The sequence below is a fragment of the Henckelia pumila genome, chromosome 1 (genome assembly GCF_033568475.1).
Source record: "Henckelia pumila isolate YLH828 chromosome 1, ASM3356847v2, whole genome shotgun sequence".
NCBI lineage: Eukaryota > Viridiplantae > Streptophyta > Magnoliopsida > Lamiales > Gesneriaceae > Henckelia > Henckelia pumila.
Genome location: NC_133120.1, coordinates 89722939 through 89742177, shown reverse-complemented (window position 1 = coordinate 89742177; position 19239 = coordinate 89722939). Strand labels below are relative to the sequence as shown.

Genomic DNA, 19239 nt, shown 5'->3' with positions numbered 1-19239 from the left:
ATTATGGTTGGCTGATATTATTCGGGACCATAAGTTTGTCAATTGGACTCCATGTTCTCACTAAGGAAAAAGTTTCCCGTTTTCACTAGAGGGTAGTGAAATCGTTAAAATAGTGGGAGTGAGATTCATAAAATTAAATTCGCCTATTTTATGTCTTAGTAAATTGCTTAAACAATCATTGATATATGTCTGTTTTTCTTTTCAGTATTTCATACAATGAATTCGCGTAATCCATTATTCTCGATCCTCGAACAAAACAAGTTGACTGGCGCAAACTATACGGAATGGTTCCGGAAGTTGAAGATTGTCTTGACTTCGGAGAAGATGCTCTACGTGTTAGAGAAATCACCTCCAAAGGAAGCACCAGCTGACGTAAGTCCGGAGGAATTGGCCAAACTTGATGCATGGTGGGACCATGACATCAAGACCAAATGCTATATGCAAGCCTCGATGTCTGATGAACTCCAGAGGCGATTTGAGGACACCGTGAATGCTGCTGACATTCACGCTCAACTCAAGGAACTTTTTGGGGCTCAATCGAGGGCTGAAAGGTTCGCTACTGTTAAGGAGCTAATGACGTGTCGCATGCGTGAAGGGACTTCGGTCCGTGATCATGGGGTACGAGTGATTTGGCTCATACAGAAGTTAGCAACTCTTGATTTGGTGTTGGAGCATGAACTCAACGTGGATTTACTGCTTCTGTCTCTTCCTTCTTCGTTTGACGGATTTGTGGTAAATTTTAATATGAACAAGATAGAGGCCACCCTTGAAGAGATGGTCAATATGCTTGTGACATATGAATCCACACTAAAGAAGGATAAACCAGCTTTCTTGGTGGGCTCCTCATCTTCTGCTAAGAAGGGGCCAAGTAGGAAGGGTAAGAAACGTTCTGCCCCACCCAAGAAAGTCGAACCCGAGAAGAAGCACAAGACAAAGGCTTCAAACAATGGAAAATCCAAGGATGTTTGCCATTACTGCAAGAAGCCCGGTCATTGGAAGCGCAACTGCAAGGAATATCTAGAGCAGTTGGGAACTGCAAAGGGTATGTTCTATATTGAAATAAACATTTCACTTAATACTACTTCTTGGGTATTGGATACCGGATGTGGATCTCACATTTGCAATGATTTGCAGGTGATGACAAGAAGTCGCAGGCTTAGAATGGGTGAGACCCAGCTGAGGCTCGGGAATGGTTCCAGAGTTGAAGCTATAGCCATTGGAGATGTTTGTTTAATTTTGCAGAACGGTTTTAAGTTATTTTTAAGAGATGTTTTATTTGTTCCGGATTTAATTAAAAACATTATTTCTGTTTCTATGCTAGATAGAGATGGTTATTCTTGCAATTTTGTGAATGAGATTTGCAATATTTACAAGAATGAATGTTTGATTGGAAATGGACAACTTGAAAACGATCTATACAACTTAAAACTAAAAGACGTTCCAATAAATTATGTTGATAAACCGGCGACAACAAACAAAAGAAAAATCGATAGTCAAAACCCGGCAAACCTTTGGCACGCTAGACTAGGTCATATTTCCTCAAGGAGAATGAACAAGCTAGTGGGAGAGGGCATGTTTGATATGTCTGATATTAACTCTCTACCTACATGTGAATCCTGCCTAAAAGGAAAAATGACTAAATCTCCTTTTAAGGGGAAACCTGAGCGTAGTCAAAATCTGTTGGATTTGATCCATACAGATGTTTGTGGTCCATTTAGAGTTGGGACTCAATATGGCCACACCTACTTCATTACCTTTACTGATGATTATTCAAGGTATGGGTATTTATATTTAATGAAGTATAAGTCTGAAGCATTTGAAAAGTTCAAAGAATTCAAGGCTGAAGTAGAAAACAAGCTAGGTAAAAGTATTAAAGCACTTAGATCGGATCGAGGTGGAGAATACTTGAGTACCGAGTTTTTGGACTATCTGAAAGAGAATGGGATTCTCTCTCAGTGGACTCCTCCTATGACGCCACAGCTGAATGGTGTATCGGAGCGTCGTAATCGAACTTTGTTGGACATGGTTCGATCCATGATGAGCTTCACTGAGCTTCCACCTTCGTTTTGGGGCTATGCGCTTGAAACGGCGGTATTGTTGTTGAACAACGTCCACACTAAAGCAGTGAACAAAACACCATACGAGTTATGGAATGGCAAAGCTCCTAAGTATTCGTACTTAAGGATTTGGGGATGTCCTGCTTATGTGAAGCGGACAGTGGGAGATAAGTTGGATAGTCGATCCAGCTTATGTTATTTTGTAGGGTATCCGAAGAATTCAATCGGATATTATTTCTATTATCCTGCTGAAACAAAGGTGTTTGTTTCTAGGAATGCCACCTTCTTGGAGAAGGAGTTCTTATTGGATAAGAAAGGCGAGATGATGGAACTCGAAGAAGTTCGAGAAGAACCCGAAATACAAAATAACGATCCTACACCTCAGGAACCATTGCTGGACACGCCTGAACCTAGAAGATCCGAGAGGACTTCTAGACCTCCTGTTCGATATGGTCTTCTTCTTGAAGGGGATCAAGATGAACCCGACATTGGATGTGATCCAAGAAACTTCAAGGAAGCAATTTCTGATGCGGATTCAAATTTATGGCTTGAAGCTATGCAGTCTGAATTGGATTCAATGCATACAAATCAAGTTTGGTCTTTAGTAGATCCTCCTGATGGAATTGTTCCAATAGGGTGTAAATGGATCTACAAGAGAAAGCTTGGGCCTGATGGTAAGGTATTGACCTACAAGGCGCGATTGGTGGCGAAAGGTTACACTCAAAGACAAGGAGTTGACTATGATGAAACCTTTTCACCAGTTGCAATGTTCAAGTCCATAAGAATCCTTATTGCCATAGCTGCATGGTATGACTATGAGATATGGCAAATGGATGTGAAGACTGCTTTTCTTAATGGAGACATTAAGGAAGAAATCTATATGAAGCAGCCTGAGGGGTTCACATCCATGAGAAGCGAGCATAAGGTATGCAAGCTTCAGAGATCAATTTATGGTCTAAAACAAGCATCAAGAAGTTGGAACCAGAAATTTGATGAAACAATAAAAGATTTTGGTTTCATCAAGAACCCGGAGGAACCGTGCGTATACAAGAAAGTAGTTAAGGATGCTGTGACATTCTTAGTACTTTATGTTGATGACATCCTACTCATTGGGAATGATGTAGGGATGTTGCAGTCAACAAAGATATGGTTATCAGGTAGATTCTCAATGAACGATTTGGGTGAGGCATCCTACATTCTTGGGATACAGATCTATAGAGATAGATCTAAGAGAATGATAGGACTCACTCAATCAACCTACATCGACACCATATTGAAACGGTTTTCAATGGATGGGTCCAAGAGAGGACATCTACCCATGTGTCATGGAGTTTCTTTATCCAAGTCTATGTGTCCCAAGACTGATGCAGAGATAGAGAATATGACACATGTACCATATGCGTCAGCTATAGGTAGTATCATGTATGGGATGATATCTACCAGACCGGATGTAGCATTTGCTCTGAGTGTCACGAGCAGATATCAGGCTAATCCTGGTCAAATGCATTGGAAAGCCGTGAAGGACATTCTTAAGTACTTACGAAGGACTAAGAATATGTTCATGGTATATGGAGGACGAGATCTGAAATTGGAAGGCTATACCGACTCTAGCTTCCAAAGTGACGTGGATGACTCGAAGTCAACCTCTGGATTTGTGTTCATGCTCAATGGCGGTGCTGTCTCTTGGAAGAGTTCCAAGCAGGACACCACAGCGGATTCCACCACTGAGGCTGAATACATTGCAGCATCAGCTGCTGCTAAAGAGGCCGTTTGGATAAGGAAGTTCGTCCAAGAGTTGGGCGTCATTCCTGAATTTGTTGGTCCAGTCCCGATGTACTGTGACAACACGGGTGCCGTTGCTCAAGCAAAGGAACCAAGGTCTCATCAAAGATCCAAACACGTACTGAGGAAATACCACATCATCCGGGAGATTGTGGAAAGAGGAGACATCACTGTCGAACGAGTGGCCTCTGCAGACAATATCGTTGATCCGCTTACTAAGCCCTTGCCAGGACCATTGTTTGACAAACATCGCGAAGCAATGGGTCTACGTAGTATGACTAGTTGGCTATAGGGCAAGTGGGAGATTGAAAGAGTGGGTGCCCAGTGAGCCAACTTGTGGCTATGGGCTTTGATGACTCTTTGTACAAACGATCTTTTGTTTAATGTAATTTACACTTTTATTAATGGCAATGACTTTATCTTTCTTCATATTGTTATATTATGATATACTATTGTTGTTTTGATAAAGACCTTGAATATACTATAGTGTATGTAAGATGTGGTAGAACATGGGGATGTCTATCATGAAATACATCTTATAGTCACTGTATATTCTAAACTGTTCCTAGTCGATTGAGCCGTCCGATAATAAGGATAAGGATCGCTCGAGTTTGAGACTAGCATTTGCGATGCGGAGTACCACGTTTCATTGGTAGGGAACATGGAGATGTTCGAAGCATGCAAATGGATATTCATAGGATGAATAATCGAACTACCCTATCCGGACTTTCCAAGTGGTTATCACTTATCGAGTGGATTAAGTCCGCGGTTTTGGTTGTACACCATTAGTCCTTACTACTTGAAACATCATGGAGACTCTATATGCTAGTACTGTGCTTTGACTCGTTTACCGACTCTATGGGGGTCATCAGGTGTCGGGATTGGGTACAGTTACAACACATATAGGAGTCGATGCATTGTTGTCAAGGATTCACCACATACTTGCGAGTGTGGATATCCTATGCGATCTGAGGAGATATTAGTGTGACGAATCTCTGGCCAGAGTACTTGATGTGATTTAAGAAATGGTTTCTTAGTAGCACATGCGATGTCACTAATTTGATCTTCAAGAGGTATTGCATAGTTATCGAATCTTGAGCGACTCTCGATATACCAATGGTTGTTGATTCGATCGGGATATTTGGATGAAGGGACCGTACTGTACGCTAACCAAAATCTACTGGTTCTTGTAGGCACTATCAGTGATACCTAGGGAATCATGGGGCGATGTTGCTAGGCGCTTTACCATGATTCGTTGGGCAAGTCGGAAATCATTGTTCCGAGTCACAAGGAGTTGTGAGCCCACGGCTAGCTGTATCCCTGAACCATTGAGGGTCACACAGTGTAATGGATTTTTAATCCCCGTTGAGATAGTTAAATTTAAAGGGTTAAATTTAATGAATAAAGAAGTTGGACTTCTTAAATAAGAGTAAGGGAGTAGGATTTCCTAAAATGACATAGGGATGGACATTTTTGGAAACCACTGAATTCGGATTCAGGAAAATTTATGTTGACTTTAAAATGTGCAGAAATGGTTTCTGTGCACATTGGTGAAATCGGTTCATCAATCGGAGTCACGATGAATTTTATATTAATTTCTGAACAAGCGGGCTTTGCTTGTCGGGCCTCAACTTATGACTAATGGGCCCTAAGGTGTTAGTGGCCTGCATTATAAATAAGTTATTGCAGTACAGAAATTGAATAACAACAGGTCATAATTTGAGACAGGTTTTTCGAAAACCCTAGCCTCCTCTCTCTCAAATCGGCCGCCCCCCTCCCTTCTCTGCGTGAGAAATTCCGGTCTGTGATTTTGAATTGCAGTCTGGAATAGCGAATCAAATTCGTTTATTCTCTTCGTAGAAAACTTCTGATAGATTTTCTAGTGCAATCTATCAGAGGGATTAAACCTCTATTCGTGGACCTGATTGAAGAAGTTCATCAGTTCCTGGGAGAGACAACAAGAGCAGAGAAATCTGTTGGAGTCCAATAATCTCGCTTCGAGATTGAAGGTAAAGTTTAATAATTGTTATTTAATTTTACACACACTTATAATTTAATCGTTAAACGGTTGATACCCACACTATGGAATTGTTCCATACTAAAATTTTAAACTTCCGCTGCACCGGGTATCAATCGTGATTGATCTGAACGCCAGTTTTCCAACACCAGCATCACACATAAGCTCAAAGGGCTCCTTCCACTCTGGCACAATCATGATGGGTGCTGTGGTCAATGCCGTCTTGATCTTTTCAAATGCCTGCAAACAATCATCATCAAAAATTAATGTAGAATCTTTTTCAAGTAAATTACACAGAGGTTTTGTGATTTTAGAAAAATCCTTGATGAAACGCCGATAAAACCCTGCATGGCCTAAAAAACTTCTGATGCCCTTGATATTCTTCGGAGGTGGAAGCTTCTCTATTGCAACCACTTTGGCTCGATCCACATCTAATCCATTGGATGACACTTTATGTCCAAGGACAATGCCCTCTTGAACCATGAAGTGACATTTTTCCCAGTTAAGAACTAAATTCTTTTCTTGGCACCTCTGCAAAACAAGAGACAGATTATGCAAGCAATGATCAAAAGAGGAACCAAATACTGAAAAGTCATCCATAAACACTTCCATCACGTCCTCCACCATATCTGCAAAAATTGCCATCATACACCTCTGAAAAGTTGCAGGTGCATTACACAGTCCAAACGGCATCCTCTTGAAAGCAAACGTGTCATAGGGACACGTAAAGGTAGTCTTCTCCTGATCTTCCGGTGCTATAGCAATTTGATTATAGCCTGAATAACCATCTAAGAAACAGTAATAGCAATAACCAGCAAGTCTATCAAGCATTTGATCAATAAAAGGAAGTGGAAAATGATCTTTACGAGTAGCTTTATTCAACTTCCTATAATCTATACAAACTCGCCAGCCAGTTACTGTACGTGTGGAGATTAACTCATTATTCTCGTTCTTAACCACAGTAATCCCACCCTTCTTAGGCACCACTTGAACAGGAGATATCCAACTACTGTCAGAAATAGCATAAATCACTCCCGCATTCAACAGCTTTAAAACCTCTTTCTTAACTACCTCTTTCATGGCGGGATTCAACCTTCTCTGATGATCAACATAAGGAGTATACGACTCTTCCATCAAAATTTTATGCATGCAAATTGTTGGACTAATACCCTTAATATCAAAAATTGACCATCCTAGAGCGGTTTTAAAATTTCTCAGAACTCTCAACAGCTTATCTTTTTCTACAGCAGACAAATGCGCAGATATAATAACAGGACAAGTAGAATTTTCACCAAGAAATTCATAACATAAGTGCGCAGGCAATGCTTTCAGATCATGAGTTTCAGGAGATACCTCTGGTGCACTATTTTCCAAAGTTTCAGATTCCTTAGACCTTACCATTTTTTCTTTCGGAGCGCTGTCTAGGAATACTTTTTGTTCATGTAACTCCCAATCCTCTTCCTTCTCAACCATCTCGTCTGCCACCAAACATCGTTCGAGCGGATCCGTACTTTCTACACATGAAAAAGAGTTATGAGAATCAATAATGTCAATGCTCTTACATGTACTTACCTCATTTGGGCCCCTCATGGTGTGATAAATATTAAAAATCATCGCTTCACCACCAACTCGAAGTGTGAGTTCTCCCTTGTGTACATCGATCAATGCGCGTGCAGTAGCTAGAAAAGGTCTCCCAAAAATTAAGGGAGTTTCTTCATCTTCATCCATGTCCAAAATCACGAAATCTGCTGTAAATATGAACTTATCGACCTTTACCAAAACATCCTCCACAATACCCCGTGGGTATGTGATACTCCGATCCGCCAGCTGTAATGTGATGGTGGTTGCCCTGACTTCTCCAAGCTCCAAAGTCCTGTAAACAGAAAAAGACATTAAATTTATACTGGCTCCTAAATCACATAAAGCTCTATTTACCTTAGAACCACCAATAAAACAAGGGATAGTAAAACTCCCTGGATCCTTCAACTTTTGTGGCAATTTTTTCTGCAGGATTGCGCTACATTCTTCTGTCAAATTCACCACTTCGTTGTCCTGCAATCTCCTCTTCTTAGACATTACATCTTTGATGAATTTTGCATAATTAGGCATTTGTTCCAAGGCATCTGCAAATGGAATATTGATGTGTATCTTCTTGAAGATATCTAGAAACTTGGAAAATTGCTCATCAAGTGCCTTCTTCTTAAACCGCTGTGGATAAGGAAGTTGTGGCTTGTACATCGGTTTAGATTCAGCTTCCTTCTTGGGCTCTTCAACCACAATTTCTTCAGTCACTGGTTCTTCACTTTCTTTTGCTTTGCTCTGCTCTTTCTCTTCTAACTTCTTCCCACTTCTCAACTCAACTGCTTTGCACTGCTCTTTTGGATTTACTTCAGTATTGCTGGGAAACTGTCCTCTGTTTTGATCCTTCAAAGCATTTGCAAGTTGTCCAATCTGTGTCTCCATGGATTTCATCATAGCTCCCAAACTACACATGTGTGTCTCCATGCTATCCATTCGAGTTTCAGTTCTTGACATCCGCTTGTTAGATTCAGTAACAAATGTAGACACCACATCCTCCAACGATGCTTTACCTTCCCCTTGATTTGTATTGAATCCCGGAGGGGGGTTCAACACATTCTTGTTGTTGGCATAAGAAAAGTTTTCATGGTTACGTAAACCAGGATGATAAGTATTAGGAGGAGGGTTACCTCGATAGTTTCCATAGCCTCTGGGATTGATATATTGAGCTTCCTCAGTTGGATGAGATTCATCTATGGCAACCGACACACCTGCAGGTTCTGCGATATTTACCTTGTTCAGAGAAGCCACTTGTGTACTCAACGCAGATAACTGTGCAGTAATGGATGTAAGAGGATCCACACTGTACACTCCCCTCTTGACTCCCGTACGTTCAGATGGCCATTGATAACTATTGATAGTCATCTGTTCTAGCATATCATAAGCTTGAACGGGGTCCTTGGAAAATATAGTACCTCCAGCAGCAGAGTCCACCGACATTCTTGTATGCGTATTTAATCCATTGTAGAAAAACTCTATTTCTTCCCAATCTGCAATATTATGATTAGGACAACGCCTTAACAAATCTTTGTACCTTTCCCATGCCTCATATAGCTGTTCAGAATCATGCTGTTGGAAGGTACTGATCTCAATCTTTAGCTGGGTTGCCTTGGATGGTGGAAAGAATTTCTCTAAGAATTTCACAGCCATGCCCTCCCAAGTTGTTATGCGTCCTAGTGGCAATGCCTGCAGCCAACTCCGTGCTTTGTCCCTAAGAGAAAAAGGAAACAAACGTAAGCGTATTGTATCCTCAGAAACACCATTTATTTTAATAGTATCAGTAATCTCTAGAAAAGTGCGCAAGTGTAAATGAGGATCAGCTGTGGCAGTTCCATTGAATTGGTTCTGCTGAACCATGTTGATTAAGGCCGGCTTCAACTCGAAGTTGGCATTTATTGTCCCTCTAGCGATTCCAGAATAGTGAGCCTGGATCGTTGGCCTGAAATGATCTCTAATTGGCACCAAAGGCAATTCATTGACATCTTCTTCAGCCATGTTTAATTGTTCTTCTCTCCTAGCTTTTCTCAAAGCTCTTGCAGTTCGTTCAATCTCTGGATCAAAGAGCAAATAATTCGCACTTTGAGATCTTCGCATAAACTGTAATTACGAACAATAGCAATTTATTAGTACTTAAATTAAAATAAGAAAAAAAAACTCTAAATTAAAACTTTGACTAATTGGTAACAAGATTAAAAATAATCAAAATTACTCCCCGGCAACGGCGCCAAAAACTTGTAGTGAATTTTCCTCGCAAGCGTACGAGTGTCAAGTTTTAGTATAGTGAAAGAAAGAGTGTCGATCCCACAAGGAGTAAAATGAAAAGATTCAATACTTGTAATTAAAATAGTCTTAATTTTATCTAGAAAATCAAACTTCAAGAGTTTTGCAGAATAACTAAAATAAATAAATAGAAATTATTCAGCTCACACACACACAAATTTTGAGGAATTATCAATCAGAGAAAAATAGTCCAGAGGTTTTGATTTCACTTGGTCTCGACAATATTCAATCCTAATTAATCTATTTTATGAATTTCCTTCGATTAATAACCAAAAACACTTAGAGTATTCTATTCCCCTCTCCCGAGCAATAAATAGAGTGTATCAACTTACAATTCGATTTCAATATCCCTATTTAAAATCTAGATGTAGTGATATGTGTAAAATGATGTTCCTTAAAGGTTCTATTAAAGCTATATACTCTCCCGAGCTATATAAACAATTAACAGTGTAGTTCCTATTGATCCTACTCAAAATCCCCTCTCCCGAGCAATGATTCTAAGTAAATATAACAACTCAATTTATGGCCAATAAATTAAGAAGATATTCAATTCTAGAAACACAATTAATCTATAGAAATTCAATTCATTAAAATCAAAGATTCATGAATAGGTCTCAACTAAGCTACGTCAACCTCTAGACTAGAAAAGTTTAGTTCATGCTCGAATTCAATAAAAACCAAATCATGTTTAATATCTCAAACATAATTCAACAATCAAAGAAACTAAAAAGAAGAAACAAAGCCGTAGTCTTTCTTCCGTGTCCGGTCGAAAAGTCTTCGTCTTCGTTCCAAGCAATCTTCAGTTCTTCAACTCCAAAAAACTCACAGAAGTGCTCTCTCGAATATTGTGTGTATTGGTGGCTGATAGATCCCTACTATGACTCCGAAAAATCCCTTAAATATTACCTAACAATCGTCCAAAAAAATACCAAAGATATCCCCCAAGTTTCCATAAACAATCGGACTCTAAAATTCCAATCAGACGACGGCGCGGGCGCGCCTAGGATAGGGCGGGCGCCCTCTCAACTCGCAAAACATACTTTAAAAATTTCATCGACGGCGCGGGCGCGCCTAAGGATAGGGCGGGCGCGCCTCTTGCTCGTTTTCAGCTTTTTTTCTTCACTTTTCCAACTCTTGAATTTCCTTGTAGACTTCCATCTTGTAAGCTTATTTCCACTTGAACACATCAAAATCCATAACTTCCTATAACCACAAAAACAACAACAATTTCACGCAATATCTACCAATAAATTTCAAAAGTCAAGTAAAACCATATACAAATTAAGTGCACAAAATGCACTTATCATGAGCACCGGAGGGGGGCGGGAAAGAGGCCGATGGAGGAGGGTAAAAAAGGGGGTGAAGTCCTTCCTGCTAATCCTGCGAAGAAACTTCGGGAGGCTTCATCCTCTTCGGCGAGGAAGGCGAGATCCCACCCCTTGATTCTTGACGGGGTGAAAAGGGATGGTGCAGAGTCCTTCTGGGACTCTAGTGATTTTGAGATTGGCCTTAGGCGGGGGGCCAAGATAGTGGGGGATCATTATTTGAACCATTTGATCCCTCGATCCTCCTCGATCCTACACCACTCTATTGCCCTTGGCTCTTGTCAGGTATTCCTGAAGAGTTTATTTCACTTATCTTGATATTATCAATAATGTTCTTATTTATTTTTCTCTATTGGCTTCATATTTTGTCCGCTATACGAGCTCTGGAGGCTCGAGAAGACAAAGCTCGGGCTGACGAGGCCAAGATTCTGAAGGAGTTGGACAAACTGAAGGAAGATGTTGTTTGGCTTGAAGCTTCGGAGGTTAGGGCGAAGGAGGAGATTCTCCGTTTGGGAGGGGAGAATGCTAGCATTAAGGAAGAACTCCGTCAGTGGCCGGAGAAGCTTGGTGTGAAGGAAAAGGAGGGGGAGACTCTTCGTTCTGAGATTAGTGCTCTTTATGAGAGGCACTATACTGAGGTGCAGACTGGAGCTGGGTTTTTGTCTTCCCCTCCGGGGTTGCAGTTGCAGAGGAGTTTGGAGGAGAGGGCTGTTGAATTGTTTTGCGCCTCCGCTGCTTTTGAGGAGGAAGTTTTTCGGCGTGCCTATGCGATTCACGATGAGTTGATACTGGAGAGCCGCCGGATTCTTCGCGAGCAGCATGTTCCGGAGAATGTGGTCAAGATGATTGGCCCTGGTTTTCCAGATCCTGACATGGGACCGACTGATATGCCGAGGGTAGCTGCGCCCCTTGATGATTTTGGTGACTTCGAGATTATAGAGGCTTTGAACTCCCTCTAGGGAGATGATGCTCCTGGTTTTCCATGATATTTATTTCATGTGTAGAGAGTTGTCCTTTAGACGATTTTGCGTTTTTTGGAATTTCTATCATAATCTCTTTCCAGCTCCTGCGAGAGCGATATTCCGATGTTTTTATACTTTGTGTCTGTTTTTTGGAGCTGGTTTTTGTTATATTTTGCTATATATCTTGGTTTATTCTATGCTTGCTTCGAAATATTTCCTTATTTTTATACTCTCGCTAGTACTTGGGAATTGATCAGGTTCCCAAGGTTTGTCGTGTCTCTTGGAAAAGCGTACACCTACCTCATGGGTGGTGGGGGCTTCCTATTCGTCTTGACCTCTTACAGTGTCAAAGTACCTTAGCTGGGCTGGGCTGGCCTCTTATGCTTTAGGTGACTTGTTTTTTTACGACCAGGGTTTAGTGACGATTAAAAATGCTTTAAGTACATGAATAAACATGTGTGATTTGCTCATGTAGTTTTGTGAAGGGAGAAAGCATGATGCGATGTTTTTACAAAAACTTTTATTAATATGAAAACGTATTACAACTACGGAACTATTACTCTTGTTGCTTAGCTAAAAAGGAAAAACAGCTATGGGTTACTGGAAATATTTCTTTAAGTTTGCCACATTCCATGTTCTAGGCAACACCTTCCCGTTCGAATGCTGAAGGCAATAAGCTCCTTCTCGGGCGATTTTGATTACTTTATATGGTCCTTCCCACTTTGGATCCAGATTTCCTACGGGGTGTAAAACATCGGCTCTTCTCATTACCAGGTCTCCCACCTGGAAAGTTCGTTGTTTTACTCGGTGGTCATATGCCCTTGACATCCGTGCTCTGTGCCTTGCGGCTCGTACTGATGCCCCTTCTCTAAGCTCCTCAATGAGGTCTAAGGATTCCCGTAAATCCTACTGGTTTCCCTCTGCATTGTAATGCTTTATCCTTAGTGATTCTTCTCCGATTTCTGCAGGGGCAATGGCTTCGGCCCCATAGGCCAGGCTGAACGGGAGATTCTCCTGTCGAGCTTCGCGGAGTGGTCCTGTACGCCCACAGGACACTGGGTAGTTCGTCAACCCATTTTCCCTTGGCCTCCCCAATTCGAGTCTTGATATGTTGCAGGATAGTTCGATTGGTTACTTCGGTCTGTCCGTTGGCTTGTGGATGCCCGACGGAAGTGAAGAATTGTTGGATGGACAGCCCTAGGCACCATTCCCTCAACTTGGCACCGGAAAACTGAGTGCCGTTGTCAGACACTAGTGCTCTCGGAATTCCGAATCGGCAAACTATATTTTTCCATAGAAAATTAATCACCTCTTTCTCAGAAATTTTCGCAAGTGGCTCTGCTTCGACCCATTTAGTAAAGTAGTCGACAACTACGATGAGAAACTTTCTTTGCCCTGCAGCGAGAGGAAAAGGCCCTACTAGGCCCACTCCCCATTGAGCAAAAGGCAATGGGCTTTCGAGTGGTTGAAGCGTTGTTGCTGGTAGATGCTGAAGATTAGCATGTTCTTGGCACGGCCTACATCGTTTTACTAGCTCGAGCGCATCTTGCCTCATTGTAGGCCAAAAGTATCCTTGTCGGAGTGCTTTTCCTGCCAACGCTTTACCTCCCAAATGGTTTCCACAAATTCCTTCGTGGATTTCCCTGAGTACGTAGTCTGCCTGAGCAAGTGCAAGACATTTCAAGTATGGCTGAGAGTACCCCCTCTTGTACAGTTTTTCGTATATTAGAGTGAATCAAGCGGCTCTTACCCTAAGCTTTCTTGCTTTGTCTTGCTCTGGGGGAAGTTCTCCTTCTGACAGGTACTTGATGATTTCATCATTCCAACTTGGCTCACTCTGATTTGCACACAGGATGTTAAGACTTCCAGTTCCTATTTCCTTTTTATCACATGTGATGAACGTAATTGTCCTGCTATTAATTTCTGTCGCGGAGCTGCCGAATTTGGCCAGTTGATCTGCTATTTCATTTTCAGCTCGAGGAATTTGTTTGATTTCAAAATTCTCTAAACGAACAAGAAGGTCCTTCACTTTTGATAAGTACTCCTTCATACTATCTTCTTTGGCTTCATAGTTCCCTTGAACTTGATTGACTATGAGTTGTGAATCGCTATAGGCGATCAGCTTTTCAGCCCCTGCCGCTAAAGCCAGTTCTATTCCCATGAAAATTGCTTCGTATTCTGCTTCATTGTTTGATGTTGAAAACTGAAATTTGATGGCGTACTGGAACTGATCTCCCTGTGGACTCTCTACTAACACTCCTGCTCCACTCCCTCCGGACGTGGAGGATCCATCTACGTGGATCGTCCAAGTGGGAGCTGAAACTCCTGCGCCATTGGTTTCCATTTCTACTATGAAGTCTGCTAGAACTTGTGCTTTAATGGCGGGGCGTGGGTGATATTCAATCTCATACTCACTTAGCTCGACGGCCCATTTGTTCATCCTTCCAGATGCCTCTGGGCTGGACAATATTCTCTTCAAAGGGTGATTTGTTAGTGCGACCACCTGGTGGGATAAAAAGTAGGGACGCAGCTTTCTTCCTGCCACTGCTAATGCTAAGGCCAACTTCTCGATGTTAGTGTATCGGAGCTCGGCGCCTTGCAATACTTTGCTTATGTAGTACACAGGTTTATGTTCTCGTTCCCTGTCCACCGTCAGAACTGCGCTGATTGATTCAGTCGATATTGCCAAGTAGAGTAAAAGGGTATCTCCGTCTCTTGGTTTCACGAGCAATGGTGATGCCGCTAAGTACTTTTTTAAGTCTTCGAAAGCATGCTGACATTCTTCGGTCCAACGAAAACCTTTTCCCTGCCTTAGGACTTTGAAGAATGGCAACCCTCTGTCAGCCGATCTGGAAATAAAACGGTTCAAGGCGGCCATCCTTCCTGCTAACTCCCGCATCCCTTTTATGCTCTTGGGGGGCGCCATGCTTAGGATTGCTTTAATTTTCTCAGGGTTCGCCTCTATTCCTCGCTGGGAAACCATGTATCCTAATAATTTTCCTCCTCGAACCCCAAAAGAACATTTTTTGGGGTTTAACTTCATTTTGTATTTCCTCAATATCTCAAAACATTCTTTGAGATCTTCCACATGCTTGAGAGCTATAACGCTTTTTATCAACATATCATCGATATAGACCTCCATACTCCGCCGATCAATTTCTCGAACATTTTGTTTACCAATCTTTGATACATGACCCCAGCATTTTTCAACCCAAAAGGCATTACTTCATAGCAATAGATACCTTGATCAGTAATGAAGCTTGCTTTTTCTTGATCTTCAGGAGCTAAACCTATCTGATTGTACCCTTGGTAAGCATCCAAAAAACTGAGCAACTCACATCCGGCGGTGGAATCAACCAACAAGTCGATTCGTGGCAAGGGAAAGAGATCTTTGGGGCAAGCCTTGTTTAAATCGGTGAAGTCTATGCATAGACGTCACTTACCTCCGGGTTTGGGAACAAGCACCACATTTGCTAGCCATTCGGGATAGGAGACTGGCCTGACATACTTGGTCTTCACCAGTTTTTCTACTTCGGCCGTAATATGTTTGTTCTTTTCTGCTCCAAAAGATCGTTTCTTTTGCTTTACTGGCTTTATCCTGGGGTCCACATTAAGTTGATGGAGGGCATACTCATGAGGTATTCCTGGTAAGGGTTCACCTTCCCAGGCGAATACATCTGCATTTTCCCTGAGGAACGTTGTTATCGTCTGTTCTACTTCAGCAGACATCTCCGTTCCAATCTTAAGAGTTCTACCGAGACTTCCTGGAGTTACCTCTATTCTTTTGAGCGCTTCGGTTGCCTCTAAGTGTTTTACTTTCTCGACTTCACTATCGATAGTATGTATTCTATCATTTTTGGGCTCATCTGTCTGTAGATGCCTTCTCTTTTGAGTTGATATCTCGTCCACCCTTGACCTTTTCTTGCAATTGGCTGGGTCTCACAGGATGTTAGCATGACACTCCCGAGCCAACCTGCTATCACCAACAGCCTCTCCAACTCCTTCTGACGTTGGAAACTTCAACTTCATATGATAGGTTGATCCTATGGCTTGGAACATATTTAGACTCGGGCGCCCCAGTATCACGTTATATGCAGAGGATGCATTTACTACCAAGAACTTTACCATTTTTGTAACTCTTCTCGGATACGATCCTAGCGAGAGAGGAAGTGTGATCTCTCCTAGTGCTTCCACTACTTCTCCAGAAAATCCAACTAAAGGGGTGCTGATGGGCGTTAGTTGTGCATTGTCTATCCCCATTTTAACAAATGCATTAAGAAAAATGATATCTGCTGAACTGCCTGAGTCAACCAACATCTTTTTCACCCAAAAGTTGGATATTGTAGCGGAGACAACCAATGCGTCATTGTGCTCAACTAAAGGGTATTCCCTATCTGACTCAGTGAATGTCATTTCTTTTGATATTTTTGATATTTCACACACGACTTGGGCTTGGTTAGGGTGAGGACAGTTATTCCCCCTAGAAGCATTACGAAGAAGAGTCTTCCTTGCTCTATTTGAATCTCCGCAAGCTGGTCCCCCGGTTATAACAGCGATAACCCCTCCAGTCGGCATGTTCTCATGGAAATCTCAATTATGATTTTCTTGCTTCTCATGATTCTTTGGGGGTTCTCTGTTTCGGCGGTCTTCATAAGTCTTGTTGTCTCGTTGTTGGTGGTGAGACTTACTCACGAAGTCTTTTAAATAGCCACGTTTGATCAGCTTCTCTATTTCTGTTCTCAAACTATAACAGTCTTCGGTAGAATGTCCTTTGTCTTTGTGAAAGTGGCAATATTTGTCAGATTTCAGTCGCTTTGTGTTGTATTTCATTGGCCTCGGAGGTTGCAGCAAACCTTGCTTTTCCGCAACCACCAATATATCAGCCAAGCGCGCATTTAGGGGTACCTGCTGAGGACGAGGGCCTTGGAATCCTCGTTTCTCTTCTTTTCGGCCTTCTCTTGGTTTTTCTTCTTCTCTTTTTATTTTCCCTAAATAGCGTGGATCGATAGTCTCCTCAATGCGTGTATACTTCTCGGCTCTTTCCAGTAATTCTTCCAAGGTGCTTGGGGGTTTTCCCGCTATGGATTCCTTAAACTTCCGATGACGGAGGTTTTGTTGCATAATTCCTGCCAAGAGATCATGATTGACATGCGGGACTTCGTGAACAGCCTGAGTGAAACGTTGCACATACTCTCTCAAGCTCTCTCCTTCTTTTTGCACAACCGAGAACAGGTATGATGCAGTCTTAGGGTATTTTCGATTAATGGAGAACTGATGAAGAAAACGTTGAGTAAGTTGTTCCAGGCTTGCAATGCTTCCTGCTGGGAGTTTATTGAACCACGCCAGTGCGCGATTAGTCAGCGTAGTCCGGAAGATTTTGCAGTACGCGGCATCACTGAAGTCATATAGATCGGCTTTTGCATAAAACCTATCGAGATGACCCTGAGGATCTCCTGAACCATCGTACTTTGGCAGACTTGATATTTTTACTCCAGCTGTCAGTACCTCGGCTAAGATAGCAGTAGTGAATGGGCTACGCCGGGCTGGTAAGATTGCTAGAGCACTTTCTCCTCAGTCCGAATTCCGGGGCGCACGGGCCCGTGGCTATTTACCTCCTCCTCATGGAACACTGTTTCCCTTCTTGCACTGGGGTTTGGTACCCTGTTCGTTCCAACTTCTTCTTCTAGTGTGCGTCTCCTTTCTTGGTGTTGAGGAGGAGGTAATTCACCATTTACATTTGGATTGTTTCCCAAGTTATGCTGTTGCATTGCCAAAAAATGTTTCATGGCCTCCGCGACTGTGAGACCTCGGTTCTAAACATCAATTAAAGGAGTAATTAAATTAAGCAAGAAATAAAAGCCAACACACTTTTTTTTTTAAAAGCAGGGCCCGCGCGGCCGCGCCTCATCAGGTGCGGGCACGCACGGCGCCCTGGCTCATGCGCGGCCGCGCATGACGCCCTGCTCAAAAAGGGGCGCAGGCGCGCGGGCGCGCCTCCCTGGCTACTCCGATGCTAGAATCGCCAAAAACAAGGACATCAAGCCATACAATACTCCGAAATATAAACATGCGTTACAACTTGGTTCCTCCATTTAAAACAGGAGTTCTGGAGTTCAACAAACAAACCAAAGTCGAGATCATGCAAAAACAATATAACGATGAAGTTCGATAACTAAACATGTTCTAACATATACTAGATTGACATGCTGGAATCGACTTCTAGACCGAGTCTCACTTCTACATCTTTTCCTCAAAGCTAACCATGTCTCTTCTGACTTGGTCCTGCCCCACCTGTTGCCAAGTACACATACAAACAAATACAACAGCCGGATAATCCGGTGAGAATAATATTCCCAGTAAAAGAGACTAACATGCAATCAAATAAACATATCAAATCATACTATGAATTCATTCCTCATATTATCAATTAATCTATTCAAGTACTAAATTAAAATGATATGCATGTCTTTAAAACTTTTGAATTATCAGACTCAAATAATCAATTGGAATTCTTTTTTCTTTCTTTGGTTTGGGATCCCGAGGTTAAAACATCCTACAATCACACCGACTTCCCTCTCGAGGTGGACGTGGCATGCTTTAATCCTCTAGACTCAAGGGCATTATAGTGAGCTACTCGACAAGGTAGTAAATAGCCTACCAAGCTACTCGACTACAATCCCTAGATCGTCTAATTCAATCTGAATAAATCAAGTTTCAATATGAATGCATATGTAATCTCATGCACTCAAAATAAATTCAATCATATAATCAAATAAGCAGTCAAAATATGCAGTATGTGATTTCTTCTAGGACACTCGAATCAATTCAGATTCAAGTTAATCGTCATATTCCATTCCAAAGTCATCTTATACCTCTTCTTTGACGTTCCAAAACTTCAATCTAAAAACAACAATTCCTCAATCAATATCCAAGTCAAGTTAAATCAATCGATAAAGAAGGACATCGATACTATACCGGCTCAACTCTTCCAAACTGATCAAGACTGCAAGACTCGCAACTCCAAAGACTTCAAATCAATCTATCAGAAGAAGTCATAGCGATCAAAATCGAAATCAAAACTCATACTAAGCTCGGTATAACTTAAAACATCGAAACGATATCCAAAACTCAAACTGACGGCATAACGACTGTAAACTGACCAAACCGAAAATGCAGACAGCTAAACAACAACTCAAAAAACTCATTCCAATCCTCAAATATCAAACCCAACACAATAT

At 41.8% G+C, this 19239-nt stretch overlaps 1 non-coding gene across 1 annotated transcript; it reads left to right on the top strand.

Moving 5' to 3' along the window:
- Positions 1-8929: 8929 nt before the first annotated feature.
- Positions 8930-9035, top strand: LOC140876938 (small nucleolar RNA R71). Its single transcript, XR_012149164.1, has one exon. It is a non-coding gene; the product is annotated as a small nucleolar RNA R71 (small nucleolar RNA).
- Positions 9036-19239: the final 10204 nt, after the last annotated feature.